General features: G+C 40.8%; 1 protein-coding gene across 2 annotated transcripts in view; it reads right to left on the bottom strand.

Annotated features, from left to right (window-relative positions):
• The window catches only part of KCNH6 (potassium voltage-gated channel subfamily H member 6), a 150,695-nt gene that overhangs the window by 73,232 nt on the left and 54,675 nt on the right, over nucleotides 1-22,788 (bottom strand). The gene's annotated exons all lie outside the window — the stretch shown is intronic.

The following is a 22,788-nucleotide window of genomic DNA, read 5'->3' as shown; positions in this document are numbered from 1 at the left end:
ATCACTGCAGATATTCTGCAGCAATTTTATTGGTACAATACAATATTCAACAGACATGATGACATGCTAATATAAATGTCTATCTGGGCTGCTAGAAGGTCACAGAAATATATTTATATATGTATAATCATACTGCAACATAAAAATAACAATGTTTCTCTACAGGAATGCACTTGTTTTCTTACTTTTTTATACAATTCGAAGGAAGCTTTGTAACCAAGTACAAGGTTTTAGGGTTTTAAATCTAAGCCCAATTCACACAGGCACCATAAATGTCTGGCTGATAGCTAAGGGAGAGAGAAATATGTTGTGTATATACTGTACATTTAATATACACAGTACTGCGGTACAGGGACAAGATCCATGCTTCTCTATCATTGCAATGCTACTAATACTAACCACCTTCCTTCATAGTACAACTGTCTATCATTCTAGAATATATATTTACGGATGGTATCTGAACATTACATAGGATAGAGGTATTTTGCTTTTAAAGTAGATTACTTTTGATTGACATGGCACACATTTATAAAGGCGTTACTTTTAATACTTCCAGGTATTACTTGTAATGGCCTATACTAAGGATAATAACACATGGGGGCTCATTTACTAACTCCGGCCGTTGGAGTTCATCAAAAGTGCATTGTCTGCCGATATTGCACTGTGCCACCATTCACTAAAATCATGCGTCCGATATCCTGCATGTGTCACTTCCCAGCTCAGGTCCGACAGATTTCACCATCTTTTTACTGATCCATGTAAGTGCTTGGGCTCGCAACACAATTTGAAAATTAAATCCTGCGCTCAGTCCGAATCAGTCGAATCATCCAACGGCAAACCTCCAATTTATGCAGCTGACACAGAAAACGATTGCGTGTGACACAATCAGTGTTGGACTGGCATTTGTTGGGCCTCCCAGAGGTGGTGATCTTGAGGGCCCACCCCTCAACCATAAAATACCATAAAAATATCATATCATGTAGGATGTATGATGAAAAAGACCTAATAATCTATAATATTGAAATTGTCCTATATGAAATAGATCATAATAATATCAACTGATTACTCCATTTACTTCCAAATGAAGATCTTTGGGGCCCATTATAAAGTGTGAAAGCCTGGGGCTCTCTGGAGGTTTTTCTGATGCTTTGGTGGGCCAGTCCGACACTGGACACAATCCAAGTGCAGACACCTGTTAAATACCTGTCCAAGCCGTGCAAATCCCAAAAACAGCAAACAGTCCAACAAAAGTGGGATCCGCGACCCTTTGTAGATGAGCCCCATGGTCTTTGCACCAATCCGCTATTTGGTGCCGCACAGGACCAGAAACAGTTAATCATCTCTCCCTGTAGCATCAATAAGCTGTAGCTACAGCCAATGCTCCAATTCAAAGTGGCACTGGCCTTTATTAAAAGACCACCGCCACTTTTATAAATCTGATGGGCAGCAGAGCTCTAAAGGCAGCCATAGATTTATCACAAGGAGTCGGCATAATGATAAATAACCCCTAGGAACGTATGGATTGCCATTTCTATATAATTGTGTACCAATTGGGGCTACTACTACTGAGATTTTCCAAATAAATAGAAATGTGTCTGATTGATGTCGTTTTAACAGCCTGTACCCCATAACAATGACCAAACTATATTTGCCAATAGGCACATTAAGCCCATTTGTCAATAAATAAAAAGTAAATTTTATTAAAATATTTTAAAAACAAATAAAGCTGATTAGTGTATATACAAATATATATATATATTTGTATATAAAATATAACTGCTGGAGTAGGTGGATTGTATTTATTTTAGGAGTAGCTCATAATAACTGGAGAGTAGAAGTTGTTGGGTGATGTCAATAAAGCAAACAATCTAATTTAACTACAGTGCCATTTGCTGCACTTAGATCCATTACTATCTCAGTAAGTCCTGTTTATAGCATACATCCCTTATCTTGTATATATCATATAACACACATTTCTACTTTTTAACACTGCTGATTAAAATAACAAAGAAAGTCACAGTCACCCCAGAAACTGGCGTCCTCGGGGGTATCGGAGCTGTACTAAGTGCTGCACATGTATGACAAGGGTCCTATTGCAATAAATGATTTGGCTGTTGTATCAACAGCAGATTAAAGTTCAAAATATGTTCATTAATTGTGTAAAACAGGGGTCCTCAAACTACGGCCCGCGGGCCACATGCGGCCCGCAGACCCTTTCTATCCGGCCCCCGCAGCAGCACCCCTGCGGCATCATGCTCAGTGACGGAGCAGCGCTGCTGTTACCTGGCCTCTGCGAACCCGGGTGCTGTGAGGAGGCCCAATTGACAGCGTGAGGAGACATTGGCTCCTCGCAATGTCAATCACCGCCACAAGAGGTCGCCCTCTCTCCCTGCTCTTCCGGAGCTGACGGGTCAGTCAGATGTGGGGAGAGCAGAAGAGGCTGCTGAAGGAACACGCTGGACCCAGGTATGTATGAGTTTTTATTTTAATAGTACTGCTGGCCATTTTAGTGGATTGTGGGGACCCTGGTTATGATGAGGGGACATTATACCATGAGGGGGGCATGCAGGAGGGGACATTATACCATGAGGGGGGCATGGAGAAGGGGACATTATACCATGAGGGGGGCATGGAGAAGGGGATATTATGCCATGAGGGGGGGCATTGTACCCTGAAGGGGGCATGCATGAGGGGGGCATTATACCATGAGGGGGGCTTTATACCCTGAGGGGGGCATGCCTGAGGGGACATTATACCATGAGGGGGGCATGCATGAGGGGGCATTATACCATGAGGGGGGCATGCATGAGGGGACATTATACCATGAGGGGGGCATGCATGAGGGGACATTATACCATGAGGGGGGGGGGCATGCATGAGGGGACATTATAACATGGGGGGGGGGACATGCATGAGGGGACATTATACCATGAGGGGGGCATGCATGAGGGGGCATTATACCATGAGGGGGGCATGCATGAGGGGACATTATACCATGAGGGGGGCATGCATGAGGGGACATTATACCATGAGGGGGGGCATGCATGAGGGGACATTATAACATGGGGGGGGGACATGCATGAGGGGACATTATACCATGAGGGGGGCATGCATGAGGGGACATTATACCATGAGGGGGCATTATACCATGAGGGGGGCATGCATGAGGGGGCATTATACCATGAGGGGGGCATGCATGAGGGGGCATTATACCATGAGGGGGGCATGCATGAGGGGGCATTATACCATGATGGGGGGCATGCATGAGGGGGCATTATACCATGAGGGGGGCATTATACCATGAGGGGGACATGCATGTGGGGACTTTATACCATGAGGGGGGGCATGCATGAGGGGACATTATACCATGAGGGGGGCATGCATGAGGGGACATTATACCATGAGGGGGGCATGCATGAGGGGACATTATACCATGAGGGGGGCATGCATGAGGGGGCATTATACCATGAGGGGGGCATGCATGAGGGGGCATTATACCATGAGGGGGGCATGCATGAGGGGGCATTATACCATGAGGGGGGCATGCATGAGGGGGCATTATACCATGAGGGGGGCATGCATGAGGGGACATTATACCATGAGGGGGGCATGCATGAGGGGGCATTATACCATGAGGGGGGCATGCATGAGGGGGCATTATACCATGAGGGGGGCATGCATGAGGGGGCATTATACCATGAGGGGGGCATGCATGAGTGGGCATTATACCATGAGGGGGACATGTTTATTATAAGGGAGACATAAATGAGTGGGGCATGTTAATGATGAGGGGGCATGTTTATACTGAGGGGACATGTTTATACTGAGGGGACATATTATTGACTACTGGCGGAGAGCATATTACTGACTATGGGGGCATATTACTAAAATATTATTATATAAATTATATATTAAATAATGTGCAGTGTACAGAGAAATTTCTTATTTTTTTTTTAAACTTTAGTCCGGCCCTCCAATGGTCTGAGAGACCAGGGAACGGCCCCCTATGTAAAAAGTTTGGGGACCCCTGGTGTAAAACATAGACACTTGCTGATACTCTGTTACCTTGAAACTTTATTGTCCAACATCCAATAACTTCTACTCTCCAGTTTTTATGAGCTACTCATAGAATAAATACAATCCACCTACTGTGTGTTTAAACACAGATTTATATATATGCTAATCGCCTCTGTTTTAAAATATTTAAAAAAAGTTACTTTTCATTTATTGACAAATGGGTTTAATGTGCCTATTGGCAAATATGGTTTGGTAAATTTAATTAAAAAACCCCAGTCATCTATTGCTATAGTTTGGACCTTTCTCTTTTGGTATTATCCACATAACAATGAAACACAGGGTCAAGCGTGCACAAAGCTAATATAACTTATTGCTGTAACTTGCATATGCTACCACATTATTATGTCATGGCCCAGCGGGTTCCCAGTGGTCAGTGACTCACTTTATTAGACACTTATCCCATATCACGTGGACTACCCCTTTAAAGAAAAAAAAAATACCAGTTTGGTTTTAGTGATATATAGAATACCCTCTAAAATTCATGATTAGAATGGAGTTTATCATGGAAGCCTATATGGACTGGAAATCCAAAACCTTACAGAGAAAAAGAAATGTTGTTAATATATACTTTAATAACATATTATACTACCTATTATAAAGCCAGTGCGGTTCACTGCTTGGGATGAACATTAATGTGAATATGCACCTTATTTTATTCTGCCTGTAATTAATGCCTGTACCTGGATCTGGATACACAAGGAATAAACATACATTTATTCTTATTAATACCATTTATTTAGAGATGTCAGCTGCACAGTAAGGAGGTGATCGCTTTTTTATACAACAATAAGCAAACGCATTAAACTGATTAAAACTCTTGTTCCAGGAGCATTTGTTGTAGTGCATTGTAGATGAAAATTCTTGAAATGAACTAATTTTTCTTTGCTCATTGTTTTCTGCTACTTGGTTACATTGCTTATAATAACCATACTTTCATTTTTCTTCAGTTTTATTTAGCTCAGGTATATATTTAAGACATGCTTTATATACACAGATATTAACAATACAAAGTAAAAGAAATATAGTAACCAACAAGTGCAGTCCCTGCTGAAAATTGGGCTGCACCGCACATGAAATGGTTTTCAGGCGCAAGTGCATTGAAGTAGTGGTGAAGTGCACTTACCTCCAAGAACAGTTGCATGTACTGTACATTGGAAGTACAAGAAAAATGTCTTCTGACAACAATAAACTCTGTGAAAACATCACCATTTTCATATTTTGTACTATTGAAATAAGTGGTATGTCACAGGAATGTCATTTTTATCTGGTGACAAGTTCCAAACCCCTATGCTACTGCAGCCCATGTCTCCTCATGCATTCTTGCTCTACTCTACACCATCCCCCTCCCCTGCAACATGACATGAAGTTGGGAGGGGTGAGAGAGGAGACTGACACAGGCACACACAGGCTACAGCTGTCCCCTCCCTGGGACTCACAACTTGCCACTGGCAGAGAGCCAAGCAATGGGAACTATATAACCTTATTAAAATCAGCATCGGCTATTGGAATCTGCACGCCGGGTTTTAGAAAAAGTGGGGCCCTGGCCAAAACTAAAAGGGGGGAACCCTAAAGGAAACTATTTTATGAACCGTCACATTCATTGAGAAACTCCCTTTAGTCCTGCACAATAATAACCCTCTGTCTTACCATACTACTGTTTGTAAACTACAATCTGTAATATGGGACTTTAGACAAATTTTATAGGAGATAGACAGATAATATGTAGATTGATGATAGATATGAGATATAGATACAGTAGAAGAGCAAATAAAAAAGAACTTTTGATCTTGTCATTTGGCTGCAATGAAACAAAGAGTGAAAAATTTAAAAGGGTGTGAATACTTTCTGTACCCATTGTATATATAGGATTGCAGATATACGTATAAGATCCTAGAGTAGATTTAATACTTTATCATTAATACTGAAACATAAAAATGATAGTTTTTTATACAATTCGAGGGGAGGTTTGCAACCTAGCACAAGGTTTTGGGGTTTTAAATCTAAGCCCAATTCACATAGGCAGAATAAATGTCTGGCTGATTGTTAAAGGAGAGAGAAATATGTTATATACCTTTGATATACACAGGACTGTGGTACTTGGACAAGATCCAATCTTCTCTATTATTGCAATGCTACTAATATTAACCACATTTCTTCATAGTATAACTATGTATCTATCCCGGATAGACAGGATAGCATTTACATTTACAGATGGTATCTGAACATTACATTTGATAGAGGTAGTTGGCAATGCTTTTAAAGTGATATTAATTGAATTATCTCTGCAAGTTTCTTTATACATACAGTGCCATACTTACAGAAAGTTCCCAAAGAATAGAGAAATGTAAAAATCTGGATAGGTTAACAATGAATTCAGTCTTAAGCTTCAGTGAGAGCTGTTTGACATTGGAACACTTAAATGTTTAAGAAAGGATTGTTCTATATCCAAGGGCCTGATAGTGAGCCAAATGCTGCAGCTGGCCGTACATGACCAACCTACACACGTATGCGATATCCAATGGCTGTGAGCAGAGATAAGCACAACTTCTGAGATTCATTTCATGCACAAATTAAAATTTTGGACCATCGTTTTGTTTCAGATGGAATCATTTTGATCCAAATTACAAGTGCTTCCACTTTGTATGCAACCCCTGAGGTGTTTTAAACTATCCAACCACTTTCCAGCTCTCTAAAACCAACAGATTGTTTCTAATGCCAATGTACCTATGTATACGGATACATTACAAACATAACAATGGTAGCCTGTTTAAACCCTTACTACCATGCCTGTGACAGTAACTGTTTGTTATGCTGTTTGTGTATGTCTATACCATCTTACAGCACAGAGGCAAACGTTGAGGCATTGGTAGATTACATGCCTCAAGATACTTAATATTTTCTTCAACCTACTCCATCTCTGCTGAAAGTCCAGAGCCCTCTAGCTCACCACTCTTCAGACCAGCAAGGCCATCTCAGCCACAGGTCATGGAGCGGTCGCTAATGTTCATGACTAATTCTGAGGACTCTCCTAGCTGGGAATCTGTGGGCCATCCACCAGTTGTACATAAAGAGTTTCCAGAGGCATTGCTGCTTTCTGCAGTGTGAAGACTGATAAGAAGGGCAGCGGCAAAGGCTAAAAAGGCCTTTGAAATTCTACCATTCAGGCAAGTGGAATCGGAGAGCTTTTAGAATCTTATGGCAGCGGCTGTCCCACATTATGTCATTCCCAGTGGTCACTACTTTACTCACTTTGTGGACAAAATCAGGAGTGCACTGTACAATTCCATTAGTGGCAAGGTGCACATCACAACTGACACATGAACAAGTATGCATGGGCAGGGATGTTACACCTCTTTGTGTAGTGGAGACTGGGCCTATAAGGGCTTCCTGGCACATTGTTCAAATGGTTGATGCAAAGCTTCCTGGTCAATCATCCAGACATGCTGAATTTACTGTATAACGTGTGTGCTGTGTATGAACACTTCGGGCTGCTCACATATATATCTCTACTGCAGAGGAATGCTGGCCTTCCCACTGACTGCCTCATAAGTGATGAACCAACCAGGTGGAATTTCACTTAACATATGCTGGAAAGGGTGTGTGAGCAGCAGCAAGCAATAATTGTGTTTCACCTGGGCAATGACTGGACCTCCATGTGGGACATTTGTGCCATGCTGCGCTAGTTCCAATACACCACCAACAAGGTCAATATAGTGATGCGATTGTCAGCACTACCATCCCCATCATTTGCTGGAAAAATGGCTGACGTGGTGGGTTGCTGGACCAAAAGCAACAGGTAATCCCCTGTCAAGCCAGGGAACAGTTTTTCAGGAGAAGTTTTCCTAACAGCAAGGTGGCACCCATCACTGTTCTTGGGTGTCACTGGAGCGTAGCTGGAGGATGCGAAGGGGGAAACACCTCCAATTGGGGACAGCTTGTCCTTGACTCTAGGTGACCTGGCTCACATGAGTCAATACAAGCCCCTGTGCCTGCACAAACAGCTCTATAAGGATAAAATTAGATCCTTAATTCCACCAGTAAAGCGTGAGAGGAAAATTAAAGAAAACAAGTGCACTCTAGTGGAGCTTTTCTGACACTGAGGGCTCAGTATCAGCACAAGACTAAGGAGTTGGAGGATGTCACTAATGCAGCAAGAGCACTAGCACATACTCGGAAGTGAGGGTTAGCATGGCCATAATGTGGAACACCTTGTTCAATTCTTTGCAACATCCAAAACCATTGAATACAGAACTTAGTACCAGGAGGCAGACTTTGACTCACAGGGTGGATGAGTAACTATCAACACATCTCCTGCTACTCCCGTTTAATTTCTGGTGTTGGTAAAGTGGACAAGTGGCCAGAGCTTGCCCTTTATGCCTTGGAGGTGCTGGCCTGACCTGTGGCAAGGGTTTAATCACCAACAAGAGGATCTGCCTATATTCAGACAACATGGATATCTTTTTATTCATTAAGATAGACCAGGCATGAATCCAAAAGTAGTTTGCTGTACTAGTGCCTGAGTGAGTGGTTAAAGTGTTGGGTACCTTAACTTGCTCTCTCTGGACCTCTGACATCTTCCCTCATGCCTCAAGTGTAATTGATTTATCTCTCAATAATATGACCCAAAATGCAAAGGAAGAAAATTAACCAAGCCCGAGCACCGTTGTTGTAGAAGCATTCGTTTTTTTTGCAGTACATTAAATATTCCGGCCATAATTAGTGAGATATTACGCAGTATCGATCATCAGCTTCCTGACTACACTTCCTTTCTGTAGAATTTCTCTATTTAATTAGATTTCGATTGTTTGTAATAACTGTAACGGTAGCGTTTCAAGTCAACCAAGATTTTAATGGGAAAAAATATATAAAGATGCATAGGGTGAGAGTATACAAAAGCTTGCCTTTTACCTTGGATTGGGGCAGCTTGATCTCTAAAAGTTTTCTTCCGTTTTTGAACTTTTTTCAGAAGAAAATGACATATTTCCAGTTTCTGCCTTGTAAATAGCTGAAATTGGTATTTCTACAGAGAATTACAGTAATTTTATTTTACCATAAGCGGAATTGTGGAAAAACATAAATATCTCTTCTCAGGTGAATTAGTATTTCTCACCTCTACGACCAACTGAGCCGAGTGAATGAACATTAACCTAAATGGAAGCAATTTATGAGAATGTGAAATTGTATTCTATGCAGGCAAGTGTAAAATAATGCATTTAGCACAATCTAAAGCCACAAGGTATGATTAATGGCATTCTTCTAGATACAAGAAGAACAAACTAAAGAAACAAGGAGTTATTACGTTAGATGACTAAGAATAAATAAGCAATGAGGCAAGGAAATATGGAATATTGTATACAGGCAGTGAAATTCTAGGAAGCATAAAGAACGTTATTCTGGAAATGACTTCACATGAAAATAGATGTATTTGCCTGCATTCATTTTCGGCAAACATCATGTCCTATCCAAAGAGTAGTTCTACAGCTGAATGACCTTCTTCCACTACTGCAGATGCTATTGTTTGTCATGTTTTTGCTTTCTATGGATTTTATTTAAATGATATCAAAGTTCTAAATATAACACCCCTTACGCATAGTGATGAGTAAAACAGATCCTGTACCTCTAAAGTAGACATTGGATGCTGCATGATGATAACATTTTGTTCATTATGCTTTAAACCTGGAAATACACTGTAAAAATAAGCAATATGTGCATCTTATTCTGGAAAACTGTCTGTCAGTGTCACCTTGATCATTACTTCCATGGAGGTAAATCCCTCTCTGTGCTTTTTGTGCATTAGTAAATAATGCAGGCCTTCTATGTACAATTAACATTATGGTCTACAATGAATGTACCCTAATATTGTATGCACAACAAATGGTTTACTAAATATATCTGCTTTGGCCAATATCTCTTTGTTAGAAGCTTTTCCCTAATGAGGAACTGATCACAGAAGCCCATATTTATCAATGGCCAGATAGCGTAAACCTGGAGAATCAATCTCAGTAAAGTTTTAGGGTGTATGCTTGCCTTGAAGTATCTCAATTAAACTCATGAATCTTTATTCAATGCCTCTTATTGGAAAATATCCTTAGGTCCCCTTCTTAAGGGTATATTCAATTGTTTAAATACAGACTATTTGCATTACCCCATTATCTGGACTCATAACTTCATAATCATCTATGATGATAGCAGTCCCTACCTCCCAACTGAACTCCAACCCAGTACATTTTTCATGTTTTCATTAAAGGGGTTGGCCACTATACCTCACATTTTTGTAATGTGTGTGTAAGTGTGGGGGAAGCATATTAGGTAATTTACCAATATACATCTATTAAGAGTTTTCTTTCTTGATATGTAAAGTGAAATCTCCTGTGTTTTACCCCATGAGCCATAAAATGGCAGCAGATGGAGGGTCATGTGATTTTACCTGAACAATTGCCCAGCCAGGACCTTAATCTTATATTCATGAATACTATCATAAGGTCCTGGCAGGGTGATTGTTCATGGACAGATAGAGATGACATGACCCTCCATAAAGCGGTTCAGAACTTTTAATAGATGTTTATTGGTAAATTACCTAATGGCCTGCCCCCCCCCCCCTACCCACACAATTACACACACATTACAAAAAACATGAGGTAAAGTGGCCACCCCTCTAAGGGGCTGTATTCCGCCTGTTCAATTTCCTTGGAGCCTCGCCAAAGTGAAGATGAACCATTACAAAATTCCCATGCAATGCAAGGATACTAGTTCTTCCAGAGAGTGTTCATTATAAGTTTTTTCCACTTTGTCAAAAAAGTATTGATGAGGTTGTGTTCTCAGTATAACAAAGTGTAAATCAATGTATTTCCATAAATTCCGGCAGCTTTTATACAGAAATATGGGCTACGGTGCTTGTGAGGTCACATGAGACCAAGTATTTATTTGTTAAAAAAGATATTGTCTACAAAGCAGAAGTTCTAACAAAACATGACAAGATAATCCTTTACAATAATAACCCAAACAAAAAGAAGGCAGATAAGGCATTGAGGCCATTACCCTGTAATGTTGTGCTTTAGCACCGCAGAACTAATCTTAAGAAGCAGTTTAATACACGAGGCACAGGCCAAACATTGCTGCAGAGAATAAATGTCTCCATATTCTGCTGTTATGACTATGCACCAGCAGTTTCCAGCCTTCAAGTCAGATTTTTATCCACTTATTACTAGTGGTGAGTGGACTTTGTTTGTACCAAACTTTGTCGGCTCCGGTCACCCAAACCTGACCATCTTGGTCTGAGTTCGACTCAACCCAACCCCAACTCCCGGCACCCGTAAGCATGAAATCTTTGTATGCCACGGGCAAAGTCTCACTAACATGCTGACGGCACAGGGCACTGACATTTTGGGGAGGCTCAACCCTGATAATCTCATCAGTAACAACGACCCTCCTAAAAATGGCTGTTGACCTTGTCAGCAGCACTCAAAGAGTTAACACCAACTGTTTCTGGTGGGGATTCAGGTCTGGATTCAGTACCCAAACTTTTTTTTTTTTACCAAAGGAAAGAGAACAAAAAGGGATGGCCCAGATTTATCAATAGTGAGGAAAACTGCACTTAGTGCATTTTGCCTCACAAATGTGCAAGAAGCGGTGGATGTAACTGAATACTGGCGCACAATTATCTGGCCCACCCTGCACTGCTCGGTAAATGTTCACCATCTTTTTTTAGGTGCACTTCTAACAAACAGCATGCAACACAATTCTGTCAGCACTAGCACGCCATTTTAGGTGCACACTTCTCTGTCTTGTCGGACACACTATAGCCGTGACACAAAACTGGCGCAGACACTTCTTAAAGGAAACCTACCACCACATAACTACCTGATAAGGTAGATCCGCTGGTAGATTCATGCTGAAAGCCCCTTCCCTTTAATATACTTTGATAATCAAGTAAATAAGTATAATTTAACAAAAATAACATTTTAGCATTATGTAAATTAGCGGCAGTGGCTACTGGGTAGCTACTTGAGTACCCACGCCGTGGAGCAGGTCGATGCCCCCTACTAGTTCATCGCCTATCTTTTCAGCGCACGGCTTCCTGCAGCTGTGCAAACTCGCGTGGGAGACCTGAGTTCTGTGCATGCGGCTTCCAAACCGAGGCTGTTGAGCTGTGCTTAGGCAGAAGCGTGGCCCAGGCTTTGGAGCCGGAGCTCCAAGGCGCGGGTACTCTATGCCCTTGAATGTCGCTGTATGATGCATTTGTAGCCCTTGTTGGTATCAAACCTATCACAATTACTAGTCATGCTGGCAAACTTTTTTCTTAAAGCAAATAATGGACCCTGTGTATAATGTGAATTCCACACCAACTTTGCTATCTGAGACATGAAACAATTAGAACTGAAAATACAGAAAAAAATAAACAATGAATCGGAAACTTCTTAAATACTTTCCTCTTTTAAATAAAAATGTTTTCTCCCTATTATTCTTTAACATTTCCAAACACTAACTTTGTAGACCTTTATTCCACTTACAGGTTTGAAATGAAATTACAATAAGGGGATGGGGTCGATCCGGAGAAGCTGATGAAATTCTTATGTCTGTTTGTTGCACATCTATGTTAGTGCTGAAAAGGAAACCATCAGCAGAAATTGACCTCCTAAACTACCCCAGTGTCATAAACATTAACACATATCAGATCAGATTTATTTCTTAAATAGAAACAAGTTTCCAGCAGTAGCAGAATTCTGAATCAGCGGATCTTTATTTTCTAATGAAAGCATAACCCTGAGCCACCAGGATCCAGCACAACCCCTCGGTCTCCACAGTTTCTTAAACTAGTATAATATTTAATTTTTTCCAATATAGGAAATTTTATTTGTAAAAAACACACTTTTTATTATTTTGGTAACACATTCACCTTTAAACTGCAAATAGCAGATATGTTTCAGGCATGGAGTTCAAAAGTGGACTAGGTTAGCTGATCCACATTTGGTTTGTTCTTTTTTTCTTACAGTGATTCCTAATGAAGAAGGATTTCGTTAGATGAAGGGGTGAAAAGAAATGCATTGTATGAATTGTGCTGATGTAACACGACCTTGTGAAATTTTTGAGACTATTTTGTATCAATAACCTGCGACATTTAGGCCAGTTACCCACGTGCCAGTTCTGACAAACTTGCTCTGTGTGCATGCTGGATTTACCTTACTGAACCTACCTGAATTGAATGGACATGCTGAGTTCAGTTCAGCAGTTGTAGGTTTAGTCCTGTAATGCAGCATGCTTACTTGTGGGCAAATGGTCCTATTCCACTGATCAGCAAGATTAGGGTGATACCAAATTGAAGAATATATTTTTGAGCTGTTACAATAAAATCACTTACATTTTTTTTTTGCATATTATTCGTTTTAGAACAGTTTCTCTCAGTTTATCTGTTTTTGTTTTTACCACCTCTGCAGTTATTTGATTTTTTGGGATCCTTTTTAATACAATAAATGTGACCAAATCAGAAATCCTGCTATTGTTGTTCAGGGGATGTCTTCTTTTGTTCCATGAACAAAAATCCATATTTATTCTTGAACAAAAACATTGTCTATTCAAACAGCTTTGAATCTTCTTGGACTTTATTATAACTCTGCAAACCCTGAATTCCATTGTGAATTTCTTGTGGCTCTTTAGATTTACTGGTCCGAATTGCTGATGTCTAGCAAAGGCACTTTCTATGAATATGACCCTATTGTCCAAGTAGCTGCTTGAAGCACGTTGCACATTGCCCTCTTCCATTTCCATGCTACCTTCAGCTAACAGCATGGAGGGGGGCGATAACATGGTGTCATTTTAAATAGGAGAATCTCCCCTTAAATGTGGCATGATAATTGTGTTTGAGAGAGATGTTACAGAGATGTAAATTTCTTTGGAATGTCAACAGTTTAACCCAGGAAGAGGTACGGCGCCACCTCACAACCATTAAGATAGATAAATCATCGGGGACAGATGGCATACACCCTCGGGTTCTGCATGAACTACATGGGAAACTACAGACCTGTGAGTCTAACTTTTGTGGTGGGGAAAATATTTGAGGGGTTTGTTAGAGATGCTGTCCTGGAGTATCTCACTGTGCACAACCTTATAACCCAGCATCAGCATGGGTTTATGAGAGATCGGTCCTGTCAGACTAATTTGACTGGTTTCTATGAGGAAGTAAGTTCCAGACTGGATCTGGGGGACGCTGTGGATGTTGTATATCTGGACTTTTCAAAGGCATTTGACACCATTCTGCATAAAAGAATGGTACATAAAATGAGACTGCTGGGAATAGGGGAAAATTTGGGTATTTGGGTAAGTAATTGGCTTAGTGATAGAAAACAGAGGGTCGTCATTAATAGCACATTCTCAGATTGGGTTGATGTTACCAGTGGAGTGGCACAGGGGTCAGTATTGGGGCCACTTCTTTTTAATATCTTTATTAATGACCTTGTAGTGGGTTTACACAGTCAAGTTTCAATATTTGCAGATTATACTAAGCTGTGTAAAGTAATAAATACTGAGGTCGATAGTTTAGTATTACAGAGGGATTTGTGGAAGCTTGAGGAGTGGGCAGAGAAATGGTTGATGCATTTGGGCCGTGGAAACAAAAAGTGTAATTATGATTTAAACAGTCAATTACTTGGTAAAACTGGAGCTGAAAAGGACTTGGGGGTATTGGTGGATGGTAAACTTAATTTTAGTGACCAGAGCCAGGCGGCTGCTGCTAAAGCAAATAAAATCATGGGATGTATCAAGAGAGGAATAGATTCTCATGATAAAGACATAGTTTTGCCCTTATACAAATCCCTGGTCAGACCACACATGGAATATTGTGTACAGTTTTGGGAACCAGTATATAAAAAGGACATAGTAGAGCTGGAACGGGTGCAGAGGAGAGCAACCAGGATTATTAGGGGAATGGGGGAACTAGAATACACTGACAGATTACACAATTTGGAATAATTCAGTTTAGAAAAAACACAACTGAGGGGAGACCTCATTACAATGTACAAATACCTGAACGGACAGTACAAGGATCTCTCCAAAGATCTTTTTATACCTAGGCCTGTGACCAGGACAAGGGGACATCCTCTGCGCCTAGAGGAGAGGCAATTCTACCATCAACATAGACAAAGGTTCTTTACTGTAAGAGCAGTGAGACTATGGAACTCTCTGCCGCAGGAGGTTGTTATGGCGGACTCTATGTACATGTTCAAGAGAGAACTGGACGACTTTCTGGAGAGAAAAAATATCACGGGTTATGGGGATAAAACATTTATTTAATTCTTAAAGGTTGGACTTGATGGACTTGTGTCTTTTTTTCAGCCTTACATACTATGATAATTTTGATTTTCCTCTTTAAAATGACATCATGTTCTTCTAGGTGCCACAGTTCATAGCCGTTTGTAAGGGCTTATTTTTAGGGTAGGGCATATTTTCATGGTTAGGAAAGTTCTGATAAGGTTTGGCATGTTATTTCCTTTGATCTAATGCCAAGGAGCGATGAATGTCTATCTGTTCATAAGCTTTGTTTCTGCACTGACATATGCACAGGTGTTATAACATTCAAGAGAGGGCGTAAATAGAGAGAAGTGTTGACTTAGGTAATGGCTGTCAGAGAACCTGGACAGATGGTCGAGATACTGTAGAGATGCAGTTCAGAGGAAACAATCATATTTAACATGTAAACTTATAGTGTCCCTGGCAGTGTATGTAGTATTTGGGTCTATGGATAATTCCTGTAATGCCCAAATGGATTTACAACTAAAATAGAAAAATATCTACAGATTAGTAAATCAAAAAATAAAAGCGAAAACTGGGGTACATTGGATAATCCCTTGCAATGTACCACAAAAGTGAATTGGAAATCTCATCCACACCCTGTGCAAAACACTGCAGTGTGGGTTTTCAAGCTGCCACGTGTCAATTTCTGCTGCATGTTTTCAGTGTGACTTTTGACCTTTGCTAGGTTCAGAATACCAATGTGATTGTCAAAAGAATACTGCCTCAAACAAACCTGATGCACCATAGTGGATACATCCTCGGTGTCCTATGTCTAATAGATGCACACTTTGACTACTTTGCAGATAATCACTTACATCAACCAACTCTTAACTCTGAATGCTGGAGGGATGTCTTGTTCTGGGGACATCTGTATAAGTCCCAATAGGACAGTCTAAGTTAAGAGAAATTCTGGATAGAACATGCTCTTAAACCTGTCCCCCCACTGAAACTCCCTAAGGAAGGGTAAATTGTAATTTACCTCTTTTAGGTGAAATCTCCCCAATTTACGTATAAAAAGTTCTCCAAACTCATGTGCAAATGAGCAGAGAAGAGTCATATTTTTATGTGAGATGAATCAAGTGTGGAGGCTGCAGGGGGAGCATAAATTTTGATGCCGCTGTCTTGGGTTCTATAGCACCTAGAAACATGCTGTTATAAGAAAATAATCTCATCTTTCAGATCATATTAGGCTTGTGGTTCTTTGAGCCTCAGAACCAGAGATACAGACAGTTAAATTAATAATTGGGAAATGGATTTTTATCTGAATCTTCACAAATTTATTAAGGAGTGCATTATATAAGACTCAATTCCCATACTGATTCGGTATAGCGCGCCCAATAGAGCTCCAACTTTTTCTCCATTGTTCCCTCCATATTGTCGCATACCATCCCAAATTTAGGAAACTGGTCTCTGGAGCCTGGTCTCTGGAGCCGGCGATTCAAAACCGTAGGACTTTACCCGGACTACCCCCTTATGAGGGTTACATGCAATAGATTACTGCAGAGCAGGTGAGCACCCTACTCACAACATTTCTTCTTACATTATCAGATGTTATTACCCGTTTTGCTATCATCTGTCCTTGTTTTTCACTATTTCTTTTTAGAGACAGTCAGAGACAGAGACAATCAGAGATAGTCAGAGACAGAGACAGTCAGAGAGACACACCCAGTCAGAGACAGAGGCGATTAGAGACAGACAGAGAATGTAAGAGACAGTTGGAGACAGTCAGAGACAGTTGAAGACACACAGTCAGAGACAGACAGACGCAGTGGGAGACAGAGACGTCAGAGACAGAGACAGTCAGAGACAGACAGAAAGATGGCGAGAGATAGTCAGAGACAGAGACAGTCAGAGAGACACACCCAGTCAGAGACAGAGGCGGTCAGAGACAGACAGAGAACATAAGAGACAGTTGGAGACACACAGTCAGAGACAGACAGTCCGCGGTCCATTGGTCACAAAGGGGTTAATAAGCATGTTTCCAGGGACTATAAAACTGAAGTTAGGGGCATCTGAAGGACACTACCATTGGAGCCTCCATACTTGAGCAAAATATGATTCTTCTCTCTTCATATTCATATTTATAGAAGATTTTTCAAACAGGTGAGATTTCACATAAAAGCTGGAATTCTAGAAAGGATATTTTATATGAGGGGGCAATAGTCTCTTTAAAGAAGAAATTACTTCTTAATTTACCATTCTGACAAGAGCACTCTAAGTATCGATATTCGTATACCTACCCTGTTTATTTTTACAAAATTCACAGTAAATCCAGGCACAGGTGGTCCCCGACTTAAGAACAACCGACTAACAGACGACCTCTAGTTACAGACAGACCTCTCTGATGACTGTGACCTCTACTGAAGCACTCTGGATTCTTTACTTATGAGGTTTTATTGCTAATCCTTGTTCCAATGGCAGAAGAAAATGTTTACAATCCAGTTGTCAAAGGGACAAAAAAAAAATATTTGTCTGGAGCTACAAACGATCCTGTACTTAACATGGGGACTACCTGGACACTCATGTAGAGTCCTTTGAAGGTCCTAAATGGCTCTTGTGTACATGTGTTTTGAGAGCAGAAACAAATGTACATGGATTTTATGAGTGAAAGTTCTTCTGAGTATAAATCCTCTACTGTCTTTGTTTCTCTTACCAGAGCTCAACAATAGGCTTATTTATTGCCTGTCTTATATGATAGAAAACTGCTGCTGAAAGCAAATCTTTGGACATTTTTTTCTAGTGCTTCTTAGAGGTGCACATGCCTGTACATCTGTTTTTTACGTGAGTCAAATAAATATATATTCCCAGAAGATCTTGAGATTGAGTGTGTAGTTCTTCCTTAATATGAAAATGATATCTACAAAAGACTGAGTACAGTGAACTAAGAATGACATGTAGATGAAATACATTTCTGTGAGATAAACACAATGGGGCACATTTACTTACCTGTCCCTTGTGCGATCCCCGCTGTGCGCTGTCGACGATCATGGACTCCAGCGCGATTCACTAAGATCGTGTGTCGCTTTTCCGCTCATGGTCCGCCGGAGTTCACCATCTTCTTCCAGGTGCATGTAAGTGCATGGCTTGCGACACAAATTCAAATGTTAAATCCCGCGCTCAGTCCGAATCCGTTGGATCGTCCGACGGCCAGCCCCCTTAATTCGTGTCGCATGAAAGCTGGCGCATTTGTGCCAAAATCCAATCCCGTGCGCAAAACTGTAATCAGTAATCTTTTTTTAATTTGCTTTAGTGGGCCTGTTGTTTAATATTAATTCATCTTATGTAGGGGATGTTAACACTTAGGGGCACTGCTTTCACTATTTCCTACCCCCATGCTGTACTTTTATTATACTTCCCAACTTTAACATTGAAGAAAGGTGAATAAAGGTTGTAGGGCGTTTACCCCTCTTTCTGTGGCCTCCACTGTGTAATGCCTCCTATTGTGGTCCCCCACTTGTAATGTCTCCTATTGTGGTCCCCCACTTGCAATGTCTCCTATTGTGGTCCCCCACTTGTAATGTCTCCCAATTGTGGTCCCCACTTGTAATGTCTCCCAATTGTGGTCCCCCACTTGTAATGTCTCCCAATTGTGGCACCCAACTTATAATGCACTCTTAATATGACCCATCAACTAATTGACCTGTAACATTTAATGCCCTTTCCTTCTAAAGATCCCGTTAGATATGCTCCACCTTGCCCCCCCCCCCCCCCACTAATAAAGTCCTCTATTATTGTGGACTCCACTTCTTTTTGTAGAAAAATAATAATGAATCAACAACTTATACTCACCTTTCCTGGATCCCCTGCAGGACCTCTGCGTTCTTCTCTTACGCTACTCTCAGCGGCTCTGAGTCAGGTAGGGGTGTTGACATCATCACATTGCGCCTCTCTACTTCAACTACACTGGCATAATAATAGAGCCGGAAGCCAACAGAATCCTGTACCACTATTACACTCAACAGTGACAGAAATGAAATCTGGGATATACTTCCCGCCACCCCGAAGAGTGGGACATAGCCCAAAAATTCAGGACTATTCTGCTTAATCTGGGAATGTTGGGAGACATGCTATTAAGACAGCTGAGACTGCGACATTAGGAGGAGTTGTTGGATGGATCATAAAGCTGCCATCCTCCCCCTTTGACCACACTGCCACAGCCAATAACAAATACAGGATTTTTGACAGTTCTGGACCCTCACAATGCCAATATTGGAAGCAGAGGCAATGCGATGGTGATGGGTGCTGGAGAAAGAGTCCTATAGGTCTTCTTTCCCTATGACATTGCTATACATATATATATTTATATATATGTGATATATGTGTTATATATTTGTGAGCCTTTAGGGCCATGTCCACTTGTATCAGTTCAGTCATCTAATTATGTATCCACTTCACTTATTTTGTAACTGTTTTCATGCAATGTAAACCCTTTTCAAGTGTAGAGTAGCATGGAATTAATGGTACTCTTTTTTAAATAATAATGGGGCACATTTACTAAAGCCCTTGCGCCAGTTTTCCGTTGGACTTTGCATGTTGTTTTATGTGCAAACTGCTTGCACAGGTATTTATGAAGTGTCTGCAACTCATATGTGTCGCACACGACCCTTTTGTGGCGCAGCTGCACTAGCCACCATGCGACACAAATTAGGGGGCATTCCGGTGCTCAGTCGGACTGTACGCCCAATTTAAAATGCAAAGTTGGACATAATTGTGCTGCACGCAAGGTACACCAAAAAAAGTGGTGCACTCTGTCGGGGCAGTGCAGAGGGCGCCAGATTCATGAAGGACGGGCACTATAAATCCTGAATCTGGCGCCCTCTACACTGTACACAGGTAAACTGCATTTAGTACAGACTGCACTGTTCTTAGTAAATGTGCCCCAATGTTCTATACTATGCACCTCCTCATGTGCAGGCCCCATTCATGTACAGTTATAACAGAAAATACATTTTAAAAAATGACAGCAAACCGAGATCTAGCAAACCGTGAGGAATTCATACAGAAAGAAAATTGTATAATTTTGCATCATACGAACAATAACATGAATTTGCCAAAGTGGGAATAACCCTTTAAAAAATAATAAAAAAACACATGCAGCTCAGTTTATGAACCTGCAAAAATAAATTTTGGAAAAGGTTTTTTTTTTGCATATTTGTTTTAATAGTTAAACATAAAGAAACTATACTAAGGAAGCTTCTGGGGGTCATTCGTGCCCGATTCGCGCCCGATTCGCGGTTTCCCGACGTGTTAACCCAAATATTTCCGATTTGCGCCAATTTCCCCTCTATTGCCCCGGGATTTTGGCGCACGCGATCGGATTGTGGCGCATCGGCGCCGGCATGCACGCAACGGAAATCGGGGGGCATGGCCGAGCGAAAACCCGACGGATTCGGAAAAACCGCCACATTTAAAAAAAGAAATGTGTCGCTTGGGACGCGCTTACCTTCACTCAGCCCGAGCTGGTGAACTCCAGCGCGTTCAGATGCTTTTCAGCGCAGCAGCGCCACCTGGTGGACGGCGGAGGAACTACCTTGATGAATCCCGGCCAGACCCGAATCCAGCACAGAGAACGCGCTGCTGGATCGCGAACGGACCGGGTAAGTAAATCTGCCCCACTGTGTTCATGTGATGTCACACAAGTGCATGGCTCCTTATAACAACAACTCTGATCACTATAAGGAATCATTCACCCGTGTGACATCACATGACCATGGACATTATCTTTTGGAAGTAAACAATGAAGCTTTTTATAGAATGACAACAAGCAGATTATAGAAAATTGTGAGTAATTTATATGGAAAATATGTCAGAAAATTGCATAACTTTTTTAAAACAACAATATAAATTTTTTGCTGAAGGTTAATACCACCTTTAAGCATCCCAGGGTGACCTCTTAGCATTGCTCTATTCACATCTATGTTACGCTCTTCCAAACATATAGGTATAGTACCATGGCATCTATGAGAGCACAAACACAATTCTACTGTATCTACAGTGAATAAAGTCAGAAAACAAGAATCATGTGCCTCTCAGATTTTCTGTGAACCCACCAAACACTATGACTAGCAGCTCTCCTCACACCTTTCAGCAGCATGCTATACATTGTGCATTACCAGCCATTATAGTAGGTTTCCAGATGCATTCTGGGATGAAAGTCTCCAAGGAGTTGTGTTAAAAGCAGGCACGACCTTGGCATGACAGTCTACAGTCTTTAAATATCATGTGCGATCACAGGGATTCAGCCTTAGAGGTTCAATGTGCAAAGAGAAATAAACTGAATGCAACATTTATGTGTAAAATTCCATGTATTAAAATCTAAAATAAATTAACATCATATAACATCATAATATTTCTCTGAGAAGTTGAAAATCTGAAACCTCCCAGGAGATAAGGTTTATCACAGCTACATAAGAATCGTGTCCTTCCTTTGCTTTCTTGTTCTTTCTTTTATTCTTGGTCCTAATTTAGAATGAACAATTAATGTGGCTTTCTCTTTGACTTCCCTAAATAGTAAGCAGCTCTAGTGGGATCTTCTGCCTTAATATATTCCCGTCCTACTCAGAAATTCCCATGGGGTACATTAACAGGCCATCCCCATTGCTGTAATGTTCCTCCTGATCTTCTAATATGATGATACTAGCAAGTGCGGCTCTCCATTGTGCAAGTCCCAATGGCCTGAGGTCGAAGGACCACTTAACGCCGCTCTCAAGATCAAGATGGTTTTCTTGAGAAAGCCTGGGTACATTCTAACAGGACATGAAATAGGTCACTGGCTTAATAAACCATCAGAAATCTGCTATTATATTTATGTTTATATCCAAAAGCTGCAAATGCAGACAGACCTCTGTAGCAAAGTAAGAGGACAGAAGTATAAAGGGGTATAAATTAAATGGGTTACCATTTAATCAAAATTATATTTTTATCAGCTCGGAATAGGGGTCCTAATGTATAAAACTCACCCTCATTAATCCTCATGCAGTGTAAAATATTGTAGGGCATCACCCCTAGGACAAGGTAAGGTGAAGAAGAGGACTGTGGGCTGTGCTCAAGAATATCCTAGGTATCAAGGGCTCATATATTCTTGCAGAAAACCTTCTATGCTTGCTTCCTTTCTACGATATAGGAAGGCATGGAATTTGTAATAGAATATGTATCTCCCGTTCATTAACATTTATAAAATGTAATAATTCTATCAAAAAGATGGTAAATGTATACAAGGATGATTGGTCATACTAGCAAGTTTATTCTTATTTTTGTATTCAGACCCCTTCAATTTTTTCACTCTTAGTTTCATTGCAGCCAATAGATAAGACCAGAAAAGTTCAGATTTTTGCTCATTAATGTACACTAGTCTTGACCCGAAAAAAACAGAAATGTAGTCATTTTTACTAACTTATTAAACAAGGAAAACGTAAAATTTACATA

Source organism: Engystomops pustulosus, chromosome 6 (genome assembly GCF_040894005.1).
Source record: "Engystomops pustulosus chromosome 6, aEngPut4.maternal, whole genome shotgun sequence".
Taxonomy (NCBI): domain Eukaryota; kingdom Metazoa; phylum Chordata; class Amphibia; order Anura; family Leptodactylidae; genus Engystomops; species Engystomops pustulosus.
Note: the sequence above shows the minus strand (reverse complement) of the source record. Positions and strands in the feature narration are given on the sequence as shown.